Source organism: Eleutherodactylus coqui, chromosome 12, assembly GCF_035609145.1.
Source record: "Eleutherodactylus coqui strain aEleCoq1 chromosome 12, aEleCoq1.hap1, whole genome shotgun sequence".
Lineage (NCBI taxonomy): Eukaryota > Metazoa > Chordata > Amphibia > Anura > Eleutherodactylidae > Eleutherodactylus > Eleutherodactylus coqui.
The window spans coordinates 92,791,626-92,810,548 of record NC_089848.1 but is presented as its reverse complement, the minus strand read 5'-3'; positions in this window follow the sequence as shown (position 1 = coordinate 92,810,548).

Sequence of the window (18,923 nt, the reverse complement as noted above, 5' to 3'; positions counted from 1 at the left end):
AATATGTACACACATAGAGGAGCGTTAGATTCTCCTCAGACTGCATGCACTAATGTCCCTCTGAAGAATGCGCCACCCCTCCCATTCTCCTCACTTTTTACCCTTAAAGGTAAAACCCCTTTTTATTAAAATTTAACCCCAGATTGGAGGTTGCAGCCCCTTCTTAGCCTTAAAGGCATGTTCCATCCCTGCAGTCCATGGCCAGTAGATTCTTCTCAGTATACACACATAGAGGTGAGGTAGATTCCTCTCAGTATATGCACACAGAAGTCAGTTAGATTGTATGACATCGGAAAGTTACATAACATAGGGGTGCACTTACTTTTGCACTTAGCATTGAATAATCAAGTTGTGACCCCTTTACTTTTCCTATTTAGGACCTAAAGAATGTTACTGCCAAATTTCATGTTTGTATGACATCGGGAAATTAGAGAATTACTGGCGAGTCAGTCAGTCAGTCTAGTCAGTGAGGGCTTTTGCCTGCATATAGATGGATGACATCAATGTAAATTGCATCCATGTCATACAGGATGGTCCTTGATAGTGCTAGTGAGTTGGGGAGTTACATCACCAGTTGGAACATAAATATAAGTATTAAGAAAGGGTTAATAGCACTGATAGAAGGTAGCATTACCGCAGCCATCGTTTAACTGGCTTTGCAGCATCCCGTAGGGTGACCCCGAACACATGGCATACGCTGAGGAGCTGGGAGGGAAAGATGCTGGCTTGTCATGGCGGCACTTACCATGCTCCCTCCCGGAGGGATGCACGTAGCCAAGGCCAGGGCAGCGCTGGGCCTCTTTCGGACACCCCTGGCATGGGGATCCTCAATAAACTGGGAAAATGGGGTTGTGGTTGTCACGGGTGACGCCACCGTTCCGGTACCCCCCTGCATGAACATTGGTGGGGAAATAAAGGACTTAACTTTAGCAATACAAGGCATAAATGACTAGTTTGGAATAATGCAGGAATTAGAAAAGCTAGAGTACCTGCACAGGGCCAACCCAGACTACAGGCCACCTGTCCATGACTGAATAAAGAGCTAGTCATGCATAAGGGCACTTCTGGGATTAGAATAAGCACGGCCAACCACAAGATGGCACCTCAGTAATAGAAAACAATGGAGCACGCCAACCAAGGGTGCCTATACATGAAGTATATTATATATAATAGCAACTAGTTCCTGATAGAGTCAGCGCCATATAGTGGATGGCCGAGACGCTGATCGGCAGTGTTACTGTCGTTGGCTGTGACGCAATCCGCGTACGCGCGGTGCGCCGGGAAGATTCACCTGACAGTATATCCGGCTGAACACATGAATGGAGACATAGTGGAACGCTGTGTGGAGCAGCCCAACACATGGATGCAGTCCAGGTTTTACCTTAATGTATATGTGCAGAGAATCTTGTCTTTTGTATAGTCCATGTCTGTTTTTTGTTTCATGTGTGTTGTATTACTTACTGATTAAGGAGTTGGAGGAGTGTCCTCCCTGTCTGTCCTCACTATATAAGATGTGTGTTCATGGCAATGTATTAGGCTTGAAAAAGACTTAGATTAAGTCGAAACGTCGCCACTTTATGGAGCAACTAGCGTACCCGTCGCGCGTTGCTGCGAAGACAGACATACATACATACATTCGTTTTTATATATCTAGATAACAACCAATCACAGCGCAGCTTTCAAGTTACCTCAGCGGTATAATATATAGCAACCAATCACAGCGCAGCATTCATTTTACCTCAGCAGTATAAGAAATAGCAACCAATCACAGCACAGCTTTCATGTTGCCCCAGCAGTGTAATATATAGCAACCAATCACAGCGCAGCTTTCATTTTACCTCAGCATTCTGAATATCCAGCAATTGTCTTGCGAAACGTTCGGCGGATGCATCATTTTGTAGTTGAACACACATCCCGTTGCTCGTAATGCCTTTTGCTTTTGTGCTTGAGATGGAAATCAAACGATCTTTGTCTGGGGGGCATAACTGTCGACGATGCTCGCACGTGCGCCACCTATCGTAGGGTAGTTGTACTATGCCTATAATCTTCCCAGGAGTGTACTCAACAACTTCCCAAAGTTTCATGGCGATTAGATGAATGGTGTAGTAGCGCCAAAAGGACAGACAGATGACATCAGGAAGTGAGAGAATTAAATTCTGTACTAAAAATTTGGACGCTAATTATTTTGCACTTAGAATTGAATAATTGAGTTGGGACCCATTAACTTTTCCTATTTTTGACATAATCAATGCTTGTGCCAAATTTCAAGTTTCTATTACATTGGGAAGTGAGAGAATTAGATTCCGTACGTAAAATTTGGACGCTAATTCTTTGGCGCTTAGAATTGAATAATTGAGTTGGGACCCATTATATTCTCCTATTTATGACATAATCAATGCTCGTGCCAAATGTCAAGTTGCTATGACATTGGGAAGCGAAAAAATTAGATTCCGTATGTAAAATTTGGACGCTAATTCTTTGGCGCATAGAATTCAATAATCGAGGTGGGACCCATTAACTTTTCCTATTTATGACATAATCAATGCTCGTGCCAAATTTCAAGTTTCTATGACACCGGGAAGTGAGAAAATTAGATTCCGTACGTAAAATTTGGACGCTAATTCTTTGGCGCTTAGAATTGAATAATTGAGTTGGGACCCAGTAACTTTTCCTATTTATGACATAATCAATGCTCGTGCCAAATTTCATGTTTCTACGCTTTCGGGAAGTGAGAAAATTAGTGGCAATGATGGAAATCGAACGATCTACGTGTGGGGGGTATAACTGTCGACGACGCTCGCACGCGCGCCATTTGTCATAGCATAGTTGTACTATGCCTATAATCTTCCAAGGAGTGTACTTAACAACTTCCCAAAGTTTCATGGCGATTGGATGAATGGTGTAGTAGCGCATAAAGGACAAACAGACAGACACACAGACATACATTCAATTTTATATATATAGATAAAACCTTTTTCTACAATTTCTACACCGTTGATGCTGCCGCCTCCTTGGACACCATTGCATTTATTTGGGGTTGGGTTCATGACCCCACAGGTGGCTTGGCATACACAGATTGGAACCTCTGCACTTAAAGGGATTGTCCCGCGAAACAAAGTGGGGTTATACACTTCTGTATGGCCTTATTAATGCACTTTGTAATGTACATCGTGCATTAATTATGAGCCATACAGAAGTTATTCACTTACCTGCTCCGTTGCTGGCGTCCTCGTCTCCATGGTGCCGTCTAATCTTCAGCGTCTAATCGCCCGATTAGACGCGCTTGCGCAGTCCGGTCTTCTCCCTTCTGAATGGGGCCGCTCGTGCCAGAGAGCGGCTCCTCGTAGCTCCGCCCCGTCACGTGTGCCGATTCCAGCCAATCAGGAGGCTGGAATCGGCAATGGACCGCACAGAAGATCTGCGGTCCACCGAGGGTGAAGATCCCGGCGGCCATCTTCACAAGGTAAGTAAGAAGTCACCGGAGACCGGGGATTCGGGTAAGTACTACCCGTTTTTTTTTTTTATCCCTGCATCGGGTTTGTCTCGCGCCGAACGGGGGGGCTATTGAAAAAAAAAATAACCCGTTTCGGCGCGGGACAACCCCTTTAAGTGCTGCGGGACTTTCCTATTTCTAGTGACTGAATAAAGACACGTATCTCCACTCAGCAGGATTCAAACTTCAGGACGCTTGAGAGTGAACAATGACTACTGAGTACCTCCACCAGGTGGTCCCTGAATTCAGGACGCGCGGACGTGACAAACAAGTGATTGAGTACCTCTGCACTAGGCCTTGAAAGACTCTACTTGCTCTCTCTGCTCACTATCTCTCTCTCTGGGACTCACTTTGTCTGTGTTTACGGAATTTCTATGTGGCAAATCCGCCTGCAGCTACTATTCCTGGCATTTGCCAGCCATGTGGACGAGATTTTGTAAAAATCTCATCCACATGGGGCAGCCAATCCGTCATGGCAAAGCTGCAGCATGTCAATTCTTTTTTTTCCCATTGCGACCTCACTCCTCTCTATGGGGAGAGAAAGCCACAACGTAATGCCAACGGCCGAAACTGCTCCAAATACCGCGGCAAAATGCATTGGGTTTTGAAGCTGCTCCCTCTGTGACGTTGTTGGGCTCTTGCGATACAATCGCAAAGAACCCGGCTGGTTGCCATGGCGTCCTGTATTGCCAGATACCGGCTTCCTGTATTGCCAGTGCCTGTGATCACTGTAATAAGCAATAAGGCATTGCAGTAGAGAAGTTCTGCAATGCCTTATCACAGCGATCATCGGTGCTATGGTTAAAGTCCCCCAGAGAGACACAAATGGTGTAAAAAAAAAATCTAAATAATGTACAAAAAAAAATGTAAAAAAACCCGCCAAAAGCGTAAAAAAAACGCTAAAAAACTGAGGCAAAATGCACATTTTTAGCATTTTGTCTCCAAAAAAACGCAATAAAAGTGATCAAAAAAGCCATATCTACCCCAAAATGGTACCAATAAAAACCACAGCTCATAGCGCAAAAAATAAGCCCTCATAGAGCTCCGTACATAGAATAATAAAAAAGTTACAGGACTTTGAATGCAGCAATTTAGAAAAAAAAAAAGATTTCCAAAAAAAGGGGTTTTATGGCAGAAAAGTGGAGAAACCTAAAGAAAAATATAAGAATTTTGGCATTGTTCTAATCGTAGCGACCCGCAGAAAAAATGTTTTGTGTAATTTATGCTGCATAATTAACGCTGTAAAAAAAACAAAACAAAAATCTATGGCAAAATTGATGCATTTTCTCTCTGTTATAAAAAAAAAATAATAAAAGTTTTACAATACAGTCTATGTACCCAAAAATGACACCATCAAAAACTACAGTTCACCACTCAAAAAACAAGCCCTTACACATCTGTGTCGACAGAAAAGTAAAATAGTTATGGCTTTTGAAAAATTGAGATGAAAATCCGCCAAAAATCGTTGCATCCTTAAGCCCAAAATAGGCCATGTCATTAAAGGGGTTGTCCCGCGGCAAAACATAAAATTTTTTTTTACACAGACCCCCAGTTAGTCCACAGTAATGCCCCATCCATGTGTTATTTTATTTATTTTTTTTAATTCCTCTTATCTGGATCCCGGTTCTGCAGCTTTGTCTTTTCTTCTTTCAAAGATGGCGCCGCTGGTCTTCTCCCACGGTGCACCGCGGGTTTTCTCCCATGGTGCACCGTGGATGTTCTTCTCCATCCTGCATTCCACTGCCAATTACAGACACCTCATTGGCTGATCGGCACCACGTGACGGAGGCGGAGCTACGATGACGCGGAGAAGAGGGAGGAGCCAGGGTGCCGCTCGTGAGCCCGGAGGGAGACAGAAGAGGAATCTTATCTGCGCAAGCGCTGACTGTTGCAGCGACCATAGAAGAGGCTTCATCGTCGCCATGGAGACGGGGACGCCAGCGCCGGAGGGGGTAAGTGTATAACTTCTGTATGGCCAATATTTAATGCACGATGTATATTACAAAGTGCATTAATATGGCCATACAGAAGTGCTGAACCCCACTTGCTGCCGCGGGACAACCCCTTTAAGGGGTTTAAAGCTGAGGTAATACAAAAAGGAAAGATAAGTTAAAGGAGTCAATTTTTTTCCCCCCTAAGGTTAGATGCACACTCGTCGTAAGTCCGAGTTGCGACCAAGAATTTCTGGCGTAAGTTGCATCAGACAGCACACAGGAAATGTAACTGAAGGTTACCTTTAGTCTTCTTGTCACACGTGACGCCACCGTTCCATCCTCTGAGGTGCAGAGGATGGAACAGTGGCGTCACGTAAAATCCATCTTTGCAAACCCATTTTAAGGGTTTTTCTGGTTTAAAGTAATTTTTTTGAAGTGACAAGGAATGTGATAAAAAAGTAAATAAATAAAAGCTGTACTCGACTAGTTAATGGTCCGCTGCTCCTGTGTCGCCACTCTGTCCTCCCGGCTGGGCTTTATTTACACTGGCTACAGTGGTGACAAGCCTGTATACTAACATGACCGCTGCAGCATGTCTTATCTTTTCGCATTCCTTGGAATGCATCGCCCGTTGTTTTTAATGGGACAGTAAGACACATTGCAGACCGTGCGATGTGAATGCGAGTGCAATGTGGGGTTTCCCAATGAAAACAGTGGGAAACACTTGCTGATCTTCTTAACACATCTGAAACCCAGGCAGGAGGATCGCTACTTCACAGAAGTGGGAGGTGTTTTTGCCAAAAAATCGCTCCTATAGGCCGCCTGCAGACGAGCGGGTCGGGTCCGGCGGCGAGAATTCTTGCCGCGGGACCCGACCTGAGCGCCTGCAGAGACGAGCGCGTACTCAACCGCGCCCGGCGGCCCCGGCTCTTTCATGTGCCGGCTGCCGGGCAGCCGGCGCATGCGCAGACCGGAGCTGGCGGCCGGGTGAGTGACGTATCTGTGCGAGGCTCTGCGAGCCCCGCACAAAAATAGGACATGCCGCGGTTTGTTTGCTGCGCAAGATTTCGCGCGGCCAAACCGCGTCCGTCTGCATAGGAGTGCGTATTGTAATGCACTCCTATGCAGGCTTTGAGCGGCGGAAATCCCGCCGCGGGATTTCCGCCCGTGTGCAGGCGGCCATACTGCACTAAAAATCACAGGAATTTTTCAGGCTCAGAAGACCTGAGCTTAATGCATGTGAAAATCGCCCATTGACTGGAGCAGCGTGTAGCTTTAAAAAAGTGCAGCTGCTCCAGGAGGAGAGAGGGAAGAAGACCTGCAAGGCTTCAGGATTTCCTCATAAGGCCTCATATCTACTGGCTAATTATATTTACGAAATCCGCATGGGTGTCCTGCGCGTGTAATGCAGTGGGATGCATTGGACACCTGGAGGTAAGCAAATACCTGTGGATGTCATTTTTCCCTGCCACGCGGATCGCACGTGCGGGAAATTACCGGCAGCATGCTCTATTTTCTGCGGGGTTCCCGCACAGACGGCTCTCGCTGGCTTCCATTGAAGCCTAGGGAAGCCGTCGGTATCCACGGCACTTCCGCAGCTTAATTTCTGCTCTGCCGCGGGGCTGCAGAAAAGCAGGGATTAAAAAAAAAAAAGGAGTGCGTGGAGCATGCGCGCGGCACGCTGCTAGCGTGCCGAGCACATTTGCTGGGCAGAAGGAAAGAAGATCCATCCGCGACGGACAGGAACCCGCAGCTTCTGGACAGGTGAGTATTATCAATTCATAGGCCTCATGTCTGCGGGAAAGGAGGGACCCCGCTGCGGTATTCTGCATGGAGAATCCGTGTGGGCCCAAATTTCCTAGTGGACAAGAGGCCTAACAGGGAGAGAAAGAGCAGAACTATGGGAAATTAACCGATAGCCTTGTAGTATCCCAGAATAACATCCTGGTCCCCTCCATAAATGTCATACAAGTGTTGTCTCATGTAGATGCACTGTGCAAAACTGTCATGTCAATTTTCTGTATGTGTGTTGTACAGCTGCGGCATCTGAAGGGTTAACTCACCTAAAATCATTGCCTGTCAGCTCTGCTGCTGGATGTATCTGTCCTACTGTGTCATGTGCTACAAGTGGGATTATAAAGGTGAGTGTCTGAGAGCGGGAAGGGGCTTCTTCTTCAATCTGTGTTGGAGCAGGGTTCCATCTTACCTGCTACTGAGGCCTAACACAGAGCCACATGGAATCACCTTTAGCTTCCCTGTTGGTGAAGATGGAGGAAGAGGAACGACTACCCGTAGTGCATGGAGAGTGGATGTAATAGGAGTGAGTCCCTACCAGAGAGAGAGAGCGCACAACCCCCAACTTCCTAGAAAACAGGTACCAGTTCACACTACAGGCATTATTTTTCCTGTGTGGCCATCCGCCATTAGGATCACCACACAGAGGTACGTGATTGTGACACCCATGCGGAGGTTGTGCACGGTGCATCTAGGCTAAGCCTTTCTCCAGTAAGAAGTGTCAGAGTGTATGTAGAGTGACGCCTAACTTTTGCCTCCTCCAGAGTAAACTCAATTTTCAGGACCGGTGACATATAGATAACGTGGACTATAGGGCCGTATTGTTCCTGTGTTTTCTCACAATCTCTGAGCTTCTGCCTGTAATTTTATGCAAGTGAATTTGTACCTGTAATAACCTGTTTTGCAAAGTTTATCTAAGTAAAGTTTTACCAGGTCTCAACCGTTCCTGAGGTCCCGAGGTACGATACACAAGCCTCTGTATTTATTGCTCTGCCGTACAGAATAATAGTGTGGGAACGGTGGCGTCACGATGTGATATATATATATATATATATACATTTCCCTATAATAATTCTGCCCTCCTGTTACCACTCGGCAACACCGTAACAAGGACTAGGCCTCCGGCTATACGCACAGTGAGTGTATTGGGGTGTTACAGGCCCCAATTGAAAACTTTGGCATCCCAGATATACATCACAACATACTTGTTTTCCCCTCTCCCTGCCCGTTGCAGCTCCCTGCTATTGGTTAATCCCCCATAGCCCTTCTCTCTCCCTGCTATGGGGATTCCTGAGGGATATCCCAATAGTGCAGAAATAAAGGGGGTGGGGCTACAGGGGAACCCTGAGGGATATCCCCATAGCACAGAGGGAGGGGCGGGGCCAGAGAAAAAGGGCAGGGCTAGAGATCTCCTCCCTGGGATTTCCCCATTGCAAGTTAAGAAGATGCAGGGCTAGAAGTTCTGGACTTGAGGGAGGATCCCTCAAACCCTGCTCCCACTCTCTGGAAGCCCCCTTACCCTGCCCCCTCTCTCTCCCCACTATGGGGAAATCCCTTGGGCAACCCGATGCTGAGAAAAGAAGTGGAGGGAGTCCCCTACTGCCCCCTCTACTGGGGAATTGCCCAGCAGCGGGGCTGGAAGAATTCCCCGCTGCTTACAGCAGGACATTTAAAACTGCCTGCCCAGAAGTACATTTTTAATGTCCTGCTGTAAACTCCTGTTAGTCCCTGTGGGGATTAAGGGAACCCACAGGGAGATGAACAGAACCCTCGGGGCTTTCCTTCATCTCCGCAGGGACTAACCGGAGTTTACAGCAGGACATTTAAAATGTGCTTCTGGTTGTAACGGTGCCACTGCTGTTTGGCAGAAATCCTCCTAATGACTTCTAATCTTCTTTTACAAGCATCGGACACTGCTACACTCCAGCTCCCATAGTAGTCTATGGAAACTCCTGCGTATAACGCACCAAAGATAGGTCAGGTCCTATCTTTTCACACAGCACGGACCTTAGATGCATGTATTACAGTTGCATATACTATCTTTGTTAGGCGAGAGTTTTTTGGTAGAGATGAGCGAGCAGCACGCTTGGTAAGGTCAGTTACTTGAGCGAGCATCGTTCTTCTCGAGTAACTGCCTTCTCCTCCGAGCATGCTCGGGAAGGGGGGGGGGGGGCAGCGAGGGTAAGCAGGTGGCGGCAGGGGGTAGCGGGGGGTTCCCACTCCCCCCGCTGCCCCCCCAAGCACGCTCGGAGGAGAAGGCAGTTACTCGAGAAGAGCGATGCTCGCTTGAGTAGCTGACCTTACCAAGCGTGCTCGCTCAACTCTAATTTTTGGGTATCTAAAATTCCTTCATCTGAACAGTTCCATTGGAAACCATTGGTTCTACTGTATTAGAAACACATTTTTTTATGCGCTTTTATGTGTGAAAACTACACTCGTGTGAATGAGGCCTAAAAGTTACAGGAAAATGGCTATATAATGCTTCATTGGATAACTTGTGCAGTGATAATTTTTTATGCTGCATCATCCATGGTATATAAGTTCCCTTTAGACAAAGGAGGGCGGAATCCATCATGGAATATTGGTGTTGAAGTCTACTCTTGACCACTGGGGTTGATGGAAATCAATGAGGTGCTCTCTAGATTGGCTATCCACATATCATGGATTCTAAGTATAAGATTACATTGCTTTTCTGTATCTTGCTGGCATACTGTTTGTATATCCTGTTTGTATCCTTTGATCCTGTATGTCTCTTTTGATGGTATTTTTTGATATCTTGGATGTTTTTATATCTCTATTTTGTCTAGATTTCCCCTTTTTTATCACTTTAAGCAAACTTTATTAATATGTAGTCAGGGGACGTAAACCTATTTGTTATTGCCATGGACTATAAAACAATGTCATGTCAACTCCTTTCCCGCATCTCATATTATTTCATATTATTATTCTAGAGTGGACCTCCATTACTAGAAATTCACTAGCACTGGGCAAAACAGACATATGGGGGGGGGGGGTTATTAAGCAAAGATTACATGTAAGTGGGCGGGGTTAGGTGGAGGGGGTGGGGCCAACAACAGGTTTACTATATGCAAGAAATTGGTGTAAACTATAGCCCAAATCTAAGCCTGCCTACTGTGTGTGTGCACAGGGGAAGGGGGTGTTTCTCATATTAGAAATTGGACTCTTGGGATTGGTGAGGAAACAGGGGCATCTTTAGGGTTCAAACATGGGTGTAGGTACAAGCTGATGGGCCTGGGTGCAATGTCCCTTCATGGCTGCCTACAAAGACTCTGCAAAGAACTTTATACCGTGTCGCTGGGTCTTACCCATCGATGCAGCACTAGCAGCCAGGGATGATGCTAGTGGTCCAGAGCCAATGAACACTTCTTGTAAAAACAATATATATTCATACATTTTAGACAGCATAATATATTTATTACACTGCAGGCTCAGATACAGCAGCTCAGCTCTGGTATATCTCTAAATAATGGAATCACCATATAAGAGATACCAGTTCAGCGCAGTGATAGTGATTATAATGCAGTTACCTCCTGTGATCACATGTGACATTTCCTCTGATTCATGTCATTACCATTGCTTTTTTTTGCTATATCTGGGTCCAGACAGTCAGAGCTCAGTCAGATGGGCGTTTGTTCGCTGCGCATTCTTTTGCGCAAAACGCATGCGCACAGAAATTCACGTGATCAAAGAGGGCGTCACACTGAAAAAAACGCACTTGGCTGCGTTCAAAATGCGCACATAAGGAGCGCTGCCCGCTATTCCCTGCTGCGGCTGTGACAGCTGCAGCAGGGGATTCCTTGGATGTGAAACCCCTGGATGCTGTCACATCCAGGGTTTCACCTTGTGGCCAAAGGGGCCGGCGGCAGCAGCGCCAGCCCAATTGAGAACATATAGTGAAGATCGTGATCCAGCATTGTCACAGTGTACAGTGACAAGGAGACTCCCTGCGGAAATGAAGAATCCCCATGCCAAAGCTGTCGCAGCTATGGCACAGGAGCGCAATGTTCTCCCATTGCTTTCAATGGGACCGGCGCTTCTGCAGCCCCATTGAAAGCAATGGGATCCCGGGAATCCCTGCAGTGAATTTCGGGGAAGGGCTATAAATATAACCCCTTCCCTGAAAATCATCCCTAGAATGTGCAAAAAACTATATACTTACCTCTCCAATGCTGCCGGGGCTCAGACGCATCCAGCTGCTTGTCTTCCTTAACTGCTCTGAAGTGCTTTTAGAAGACGGGGATTTAAAATCCCCACCTGCTGAAATGGCTGCCTCTGATTGGCTGAGCACTGTGACCAATCAGAGGCAGCACTCAGCCATTAAATGACAGCTGAGCACTGCCTATGATTGGTCCTTGCGCTCAGTCAATTAGAGGCAGCGCTCAGCCATTCATTGAATTCATGTGTATTGCATTACTACAGCACTGAATGGGTTAATGTCTGGGTTATGTCTGAGAAATGTATCTTGTTGCATGTAATGTGACCATGTTTTAAATATGTGTTTATAAGGATGCTATAAGAGGGAGTTGTTGTTGGAGTCTGCAAGTGAGTGAACCCTACAGACACAGATCGGTCTGTGCGTGGAAAATGGAAGAAGCTGAGAGATACCCTTCAGCTTGGCCTGGACCTACTCTATCCAGGATGTGCCGCTGCTACCACTAAAGCACCAAGAGAGAGAGAACAGTCAGCAAAGGAGTAATCTTGAGAGAGTTTGAGAGAGCCACATCACAGACACAGATTGGTCTGTGTGTGGAAAATGGAAAAGGCCGAGCGATTGCCTGATGCTCAGCCCGAACCTGTGAAAACTCCTCAGTGCTACTTCTTGGTGCTTTACAGCGAGTAGAGAAAAAGGAAGAAGTGAGTGATTTCACAGTGTAGAGGGATTTGTGCCGGGAGAATGTGATCACACAGATAGCTGAGACTGTTGACTGTACAAATGCCCCAAGAGCCTCCACTGCTTCCACGCTTCCTTTGTACAGAACTGTTTGTGTTAAGCTGTTACTTTCAAGAAGTTAAAGTAAACTGACATTTACCCACTGTTCCTGGTTTGTTCATGAAAGTTTTGTGTGTGGACTACTTTATTACAACATCCAGTTTCACTGTAGAAGACGGAACGGTGGCGTCACGAGTGACAGAAGAGACTCAAGGTAACTTTCAGTTGCTTTTCCTTGTGGTCTTCCCCAGCAATAACTTGAATGGGTACCAAACTACCCCTATGGGAGGAGATGGTAGAGCCACCGTGACATAATAATCCTTATCTACCCCCATCTCCTCTGGGCCCGCTCCTCGGACACTGCACCTCCTCATGGTTAGTGTGGCCTCCTTCTGCATCTCCCTCTTGGACAGGCGTGGCCTCCTTCTGCGTCCCCTCATGATCAGCGTGGCCCACCTCTGGTTCTTTCCCATGGTCAGTGTGGGCTCTTCTTCTATGTCCCTCTTATAATCAGGGTGGCTCCCCTTCAATGTGCCCCTCTTGCCCCCTTTGTGTCCCCCTTAGGCCAAGAAGATTTTCTCTCGCCCCACTACTCATGCTGCTGTCCATCACATCATCTCTGTGGGAATAGCACAGACTGTCCCTTCCTCCCTCTCCTACTCTCATTTCAATGTATATGCTCATGAGAGGGAGGATAAGCCAGTCTGTGCTATTGTCCCAGAGATGGTGTGGCAGGCAGCAGGGCGGCAGCTTTAGTAATGGGGCGAGATGTAATTTTCCTGCTCTTAATGGGACCTGCGACTATGGCAAGGGCGGCATATTGGTCCCCAGACTAAGAGGCCCGGTCTCACTTACGACCCCTGCAACCCCTATAGCTACACCACTGTTACCAAGACTGCTGAGGCATTCAAGAACTTTTGCCTTGGAAAAGAAGAATGCTTGTCTTCTCCTTGTATATGGACAACAGGATGACTTTTTCTCTGTTTTGATGCACAAAATAATTTCATAATTTACTAGCAACATTATGATCACACAGAAGGCAGTGTTATATTAAAAACACAGTGGAAACCAACGCTAATCCCTTGGGAAATTATGGGGAAGAGACACGAGAGCTTCACAGAACAGTTACCGCTGATGTGCGGAGCTAATATATATGTCAATGTGCACTCACATCAAGCATTTTTTTTGTTTCTCAAAGTGATTTCTGCCTAATGGGAAAGTTAATGCTTTCTTTAAAGTCGTACATTGAAATTCTTTGCATGAAATTACCGTTCAATTCAAACTGGCAAATTTCATCATTTATCCTGGATACTAATGAATAACACGCATCCCGCCCAGGATGAGGGAAATAGTGACATTTTCATCCAACATCCTAAGAATACTCCTGTGTAAATTAGGTATCACATGAACCATGTCCTATCTACCAAGAATGCAGATGGCTGTTTGTCACTCTAGCAGTGAATTACTCCGGGGATCCTTAACGTGAAACTTCAGCTTTCCCATAAAATAACAATTCTAGAGCATCTTTTCTTAGAACTCTGCATTGTGCTGTTCCTTTGTTCCTCTTTCTGGAAATGTTTGACTAAATTTACAACTGGGTGCTACCATTCTCTTTAGGAGTGTGTCCCTATACACTTTGACACTGTCCGATCAGCGCTGAATGTTTAGGGATACACCCCTTTGACTAAGTCAACAATTTATTTGTGCATTTCCAGGAGGAATAACAAAGGGACAAGATAAGATGCTGTAGCATTGTTATTTTGGAGGAATACAAGTATTTGCTAAAACAGACATGTCAGGAAAGCCAACAGGTCCTCTTGCATTTGGTCATAGTGATTGCGTAGGTGTAGTAGCCCAGAGTTGGGTACTACAGCACTTCTGTAGTTATGTTATCATGGTTCTTATTGTGCGTGACAAATGTTAAATTGTACATTTACATTTACTGCTGTGTAAGTTATCACTGCTGGGGGAGTGGTTGGTCAGGTAGCAGGAAAAGAGAGACAGCCGTGATTGGGTAATGTTTCTCCTGCACAAGTTGGGCAAGAGTGATAGTATAAAAGGAGAGAGGGGGTGGAGTTAGAAGGAAATGGAGAGGAGGAAAGGACCAAGGACAGAGGAGCCAGTGCAGTGGGGAGAGAGAAAAAGTGTGAGTACTAACATCACTCCCATGTCAGAGAGAGAGAAAGAGAGTAAGGAGTTAGAGGACTACAGCAGTGAAGGATTAGCACCGTTGGAGGAGAGAAAAAGGCATGGCCAAGAACTAAGTTACAGGTGTCAGAAAACAAAGTCAAGGGAAGAAAGAGTAAATTCATGTCCAGATAATATCAGTAAAGTCAAATCAGTGTCTATAGTTGTCTTGAAGATAAGCAGATTTATGTCTGTATCTAAAACACAAGTATGTTATGCCCTTATGGAAGAACTCTCCCTCAAATAAAATATTCATCTGGTTGCACCTTCAACCTGAGTCCTGGAGTTCTTCCTCACCAATGTGAGTGATCAAAATTTGCTTTGTAGAATGCATACACAGTAATATATCCTCACATTTTTGTTATCCCCATAACGGTAAGTTTCACACATGATGGATTTGCTGCAGAAAATTTCCCCAACAAATGTGCAAGACAAATCTGTACCTACTCATGCGGGTATGCCTCTGTGTAAAGAGTTCAGATCATATTTCCTTGAATGACCTCTAATGGATGTCACGCATTACTTCCAGGATGTCTGGAGGACTGGGGATGATAGAGAGGTGCACAAGCTTTGTGTGCTCAGGTGGGAACTATCAGAGCCAGACACCAGCAATCTTAGTGGAGCTCAGCCTTGACAGACTACTGCAAGAGGAGTGAGGTGAGGCTGAGGGAGCCGTGGAGATTCTGTGCCTGTTAGAAAAGGCCAGTCTATAATGCAACAGAACTGACCGCTGAAGGGACTACAGCTAAGGAAATTGCTACAGAGAATCCACATTTTCCTGCATCTCTGTCAGGGCTCGAACCCGCAACCTCCTGCATTCCAGTTGGCAGCTCTCTCCATTAGGCCATTCAGGACTTGGACAGTTCCTTTGCTGAAACCTAGCCTTGTTCTGTATTTCTCCAGATCTAGTTCCTGCCTCTCTGTCCTGGGCCCGCCCTGCTGCTAATTGGGACTCTCTATAAAAGCCTGGCCCTGCCGCTCTATCCTTGCATGTTTATTCTGCTTCACGTTACCTTCTCCTCTGCTATTCCTGCAAAGACTACTCGATAATGACTCCTGGCTTCCACCTGACTTCACTTTCCGCCTCATCCTTTTGTACCACAAATGTGACTACCCAATAACGACTCCTGGCTTCCATCTGACTACGCCTCCTGCCTCATCCTTTGTACTGCAAATGTGACTACCTGATAAGGACTCCTGGCCTCCACCTGACTACGCTTTTCACCTCATCCATTGTATTGCAAATGTGACTACCTGCTGACGACCTCCAGCTTTCTCCTGACTATTCCCCAATCCCGCTCGGCTACTACGCCTGTGGCACCTATCCAGTGTCAGTAAGATGCTAAGGGCGCTCTTGTGTGTGACTGAGAGAAAATGAGGCGAGGAAAGAGCTCCATGACAGTAAAATTGGGTAGGCACCTGAGTTGTATGTTCCATGATGGCACAGTAGCTGATGGACAGAGGCAGAAACAATTTTTTTTTAACCAAAATAAACTTTACTTAACATGAACCATATCTTTGCTTCATGCCATAGGAGGGTAAATAAAACTTGACGTGTTTTTTACACATTATGGGCTCGTCTCCATAACTTCTACACTGTCGGAGTACCACCGCACTTTGGACTCAATGCACCAAAGGTGCAAGGTACATTTCCCATACATCTCAAATATTGGACGATGATGGATTTTGCACTTCACTGATAACTGTCCATCCTCATCGTCATACTCCATACATTATTTTTAAAGTTTTGCGGCATAACACAATCACCACAGCCTCATTTACCGCAGGTGCCAACGTCTGCATGGAATGCAGATCATTACCTTTGTCTAACATACATTTTTACTTGGTGCATAGTGCCATTTCCACAAAATGTCTTGTCACCTGTCACGTCGTTTTTTATATATTACATTGTTTAGTAACTCCGTTATACATTGCAGCATGATCTATCTTGGCGCATATTAGACACTGTGACAAGTTGGGAGGTCACTCGCCTACAGGATCGCCATCTTTCCGAATGGGCACCACACGTACATAAAAGGCTTGGAGACTTGGATTCTCTTTATTACGTATGGTAGAGCAGCAGGCATTGTCATGGCATACTTGCTGCATGCTCGCACACAGCACACCGTAAGCACGGTCATGTGAGCCCAGGCTAAGTCAATAATCCACAACCATCTCTCAGTGTCCCTATTATGTGCCCCCACTAACATGTCGTTGGACAAGTCTTGCGTGTCTTGCAGCTTGTCCCCTTTCTAGATCATGGTTCTGTAATTGTCTTCCTGGACCGAATCCCAAGCAGGCATTGAGACTCCTTCTCTTTCCATGCAGCCTATCGCTGTCATTGCTGCCATCTTTAGCAATAGCACGTGAGACCGATCCAACGATATGATAGTCTGCGCACACTATAGGGACATTGACGGATGGTTGTGGACTGTTGACGTAATGTGATGGTTAATCAAATTAGTCAGGAATGTTATGTAAAGATTGGTTGTACTGGTTACAAGAGAGTTGACTATCGGTCTTTGGGTGCATTCACACGGGCGAGAAAATCATGCAAGGCTTGCGTGTCATGAGACAAACAAAACTTGCGTGAATATACAACCCATTATTTGCAATGGGTATATATATATACAGGGGCAATTTTTCTCTGCTGCGAGATTGAAAAATAGAGGCATGTTCTATTTTCATGCGAGTCTCAGACAAGAGTAGAACATGCAGATTTGTGGGCTACTGCACATGGACCCAGCACATGGACGAGGTGTCTGTGTGCTGTTCCATGCGACTTGCTGTCACACGTGTGAATGCACCCTTAGTACATGAGTACAACATCTGTAAAGCACTGTGTAAAAGAGATAGCAAGCGACACTGGCATAACTATAGGGGATGCAGGAGATGTGGTTGCACCCGGGGCCAGGAGCCTTAGGGGGCCCATAAGACCTCTTTTCTCCATATAGGTAGCCCAGTACTATGAATAAAGCATTATAGTTGGGGGCCCTGTTACAGGTTTTGCATTGGGGCCCAGGAGATTCAAGTTATGCCTCTGGCAAGCGATATAATATATAAAAGACCATGCGATGGGACACAAGGCACTTTGTGATAATGGAATTATGAACAGCTAAAAGGTTATGTGGGACAGCAGTAGGGATCCCACATTCTGTGCGGTCCTTATTGTACTTTATGCATCTCTGGCGTATTAATTCTGCGATGTTGTATCCTGCCGCAGAGCTCCAAAATTACAGTAAGCCAAGTAGACAGGTGTGACCGTCCCTATTTTTCACAGACGTTGACCTATGGTGCTTCATGCCAAAGGGTTGGTGTAATGCCGCAGACCTTCAAAAATACAGTGTAGAGTACGACAAGGACGATCGATAGTTGTAAGGGAAGTACAAAGTGCCTTGTCGCTCTAGTATGAAAATTAACCCTTTACAATCCAATTTTGGATTCAGGGTTTCCTAAAAGGCTTTCACTTTTTGCTGTTATACAACGGTGCCATCTGCTGGCTAAAGTCAGTGTGTGTGCGCCAGAGAGGTTCCGACAGCGGAGTGGCTGGCAATAGACGGTAAGAATACCCTGTCGGACGTTTTCTGACATTGGAGCTGTACAAGCTTCAATCATATTGTAGGAACACGTCAGACAGTGGATTGGAAAGGGTTAATATTGTAAGTGTGAATTTCCATTAAGAAAAATTGGTAACGTTTAGGAAATTTGTGTCCTCCTATGGAGTGATATGAAACCACCTCTCATGGTTTAGTAAAGTTGATTTGGTTCGAAAAAAATACTGCCTACATCCCGGTTTGTCAGCTGTTGCATCATCAATTATCTGCAACCCGGACGTCCTACCAGCGTCCCTTTTCAAGACGCCAATTGATTCCTTCTCACACATGCAATGGTGCAACATGTGTTGCTGAGTACCAATTCTGCCTTGTCCTCCCACAGGCCAGGTTTGGCAGAATGCGAATTGAAACCAGCACAAGGCTCGCTGCTGATAAGAAAAGCGACAGCACCTTCAGGTCCAGGGAAGGGTAGGAAGGCAAACCCTTAACCGTCTCAGTGTATCGTACCTGTAGTATCCTCTGCCCTTCTACAGTTGTTGCACAACTAATCCCTCCACTGACACCAACAAAAAAGGTTTGCTCCAATGTTGAAGCGGTACCACACAAACCAGCGGTACCATTTCACGATCCCCATGAAAACCCACAGCAATAGATTTCTTGTGCATTTGATTGCAGATTTTTTTCTTCTCCATTGAAATCTGCAACCAATCTTTGTTCCTTCTGCAAAAAACTTGACGTGTTGCCTGTTTTAAAATTCGTACCGCAGGTCAATGTCTATGCTAAAAAAATCACTAACATGTAGGGGGGGGGGGGGTTGTTAAAATGTTATCCTTTTGCTCTGAACCGTATTCTTCCTCAGATTGCAAATATGCAGGGAAAATTTGCAACATGTATACTGTACTTACAGGTGAGTGAAAAACAAAAGACGAATCATGGCGGAATGGCGATTTTTTTTTTTGCACCATTGTCTCCATTATGACCATTGTTTCCTCCTAAATCCGTATAAACTA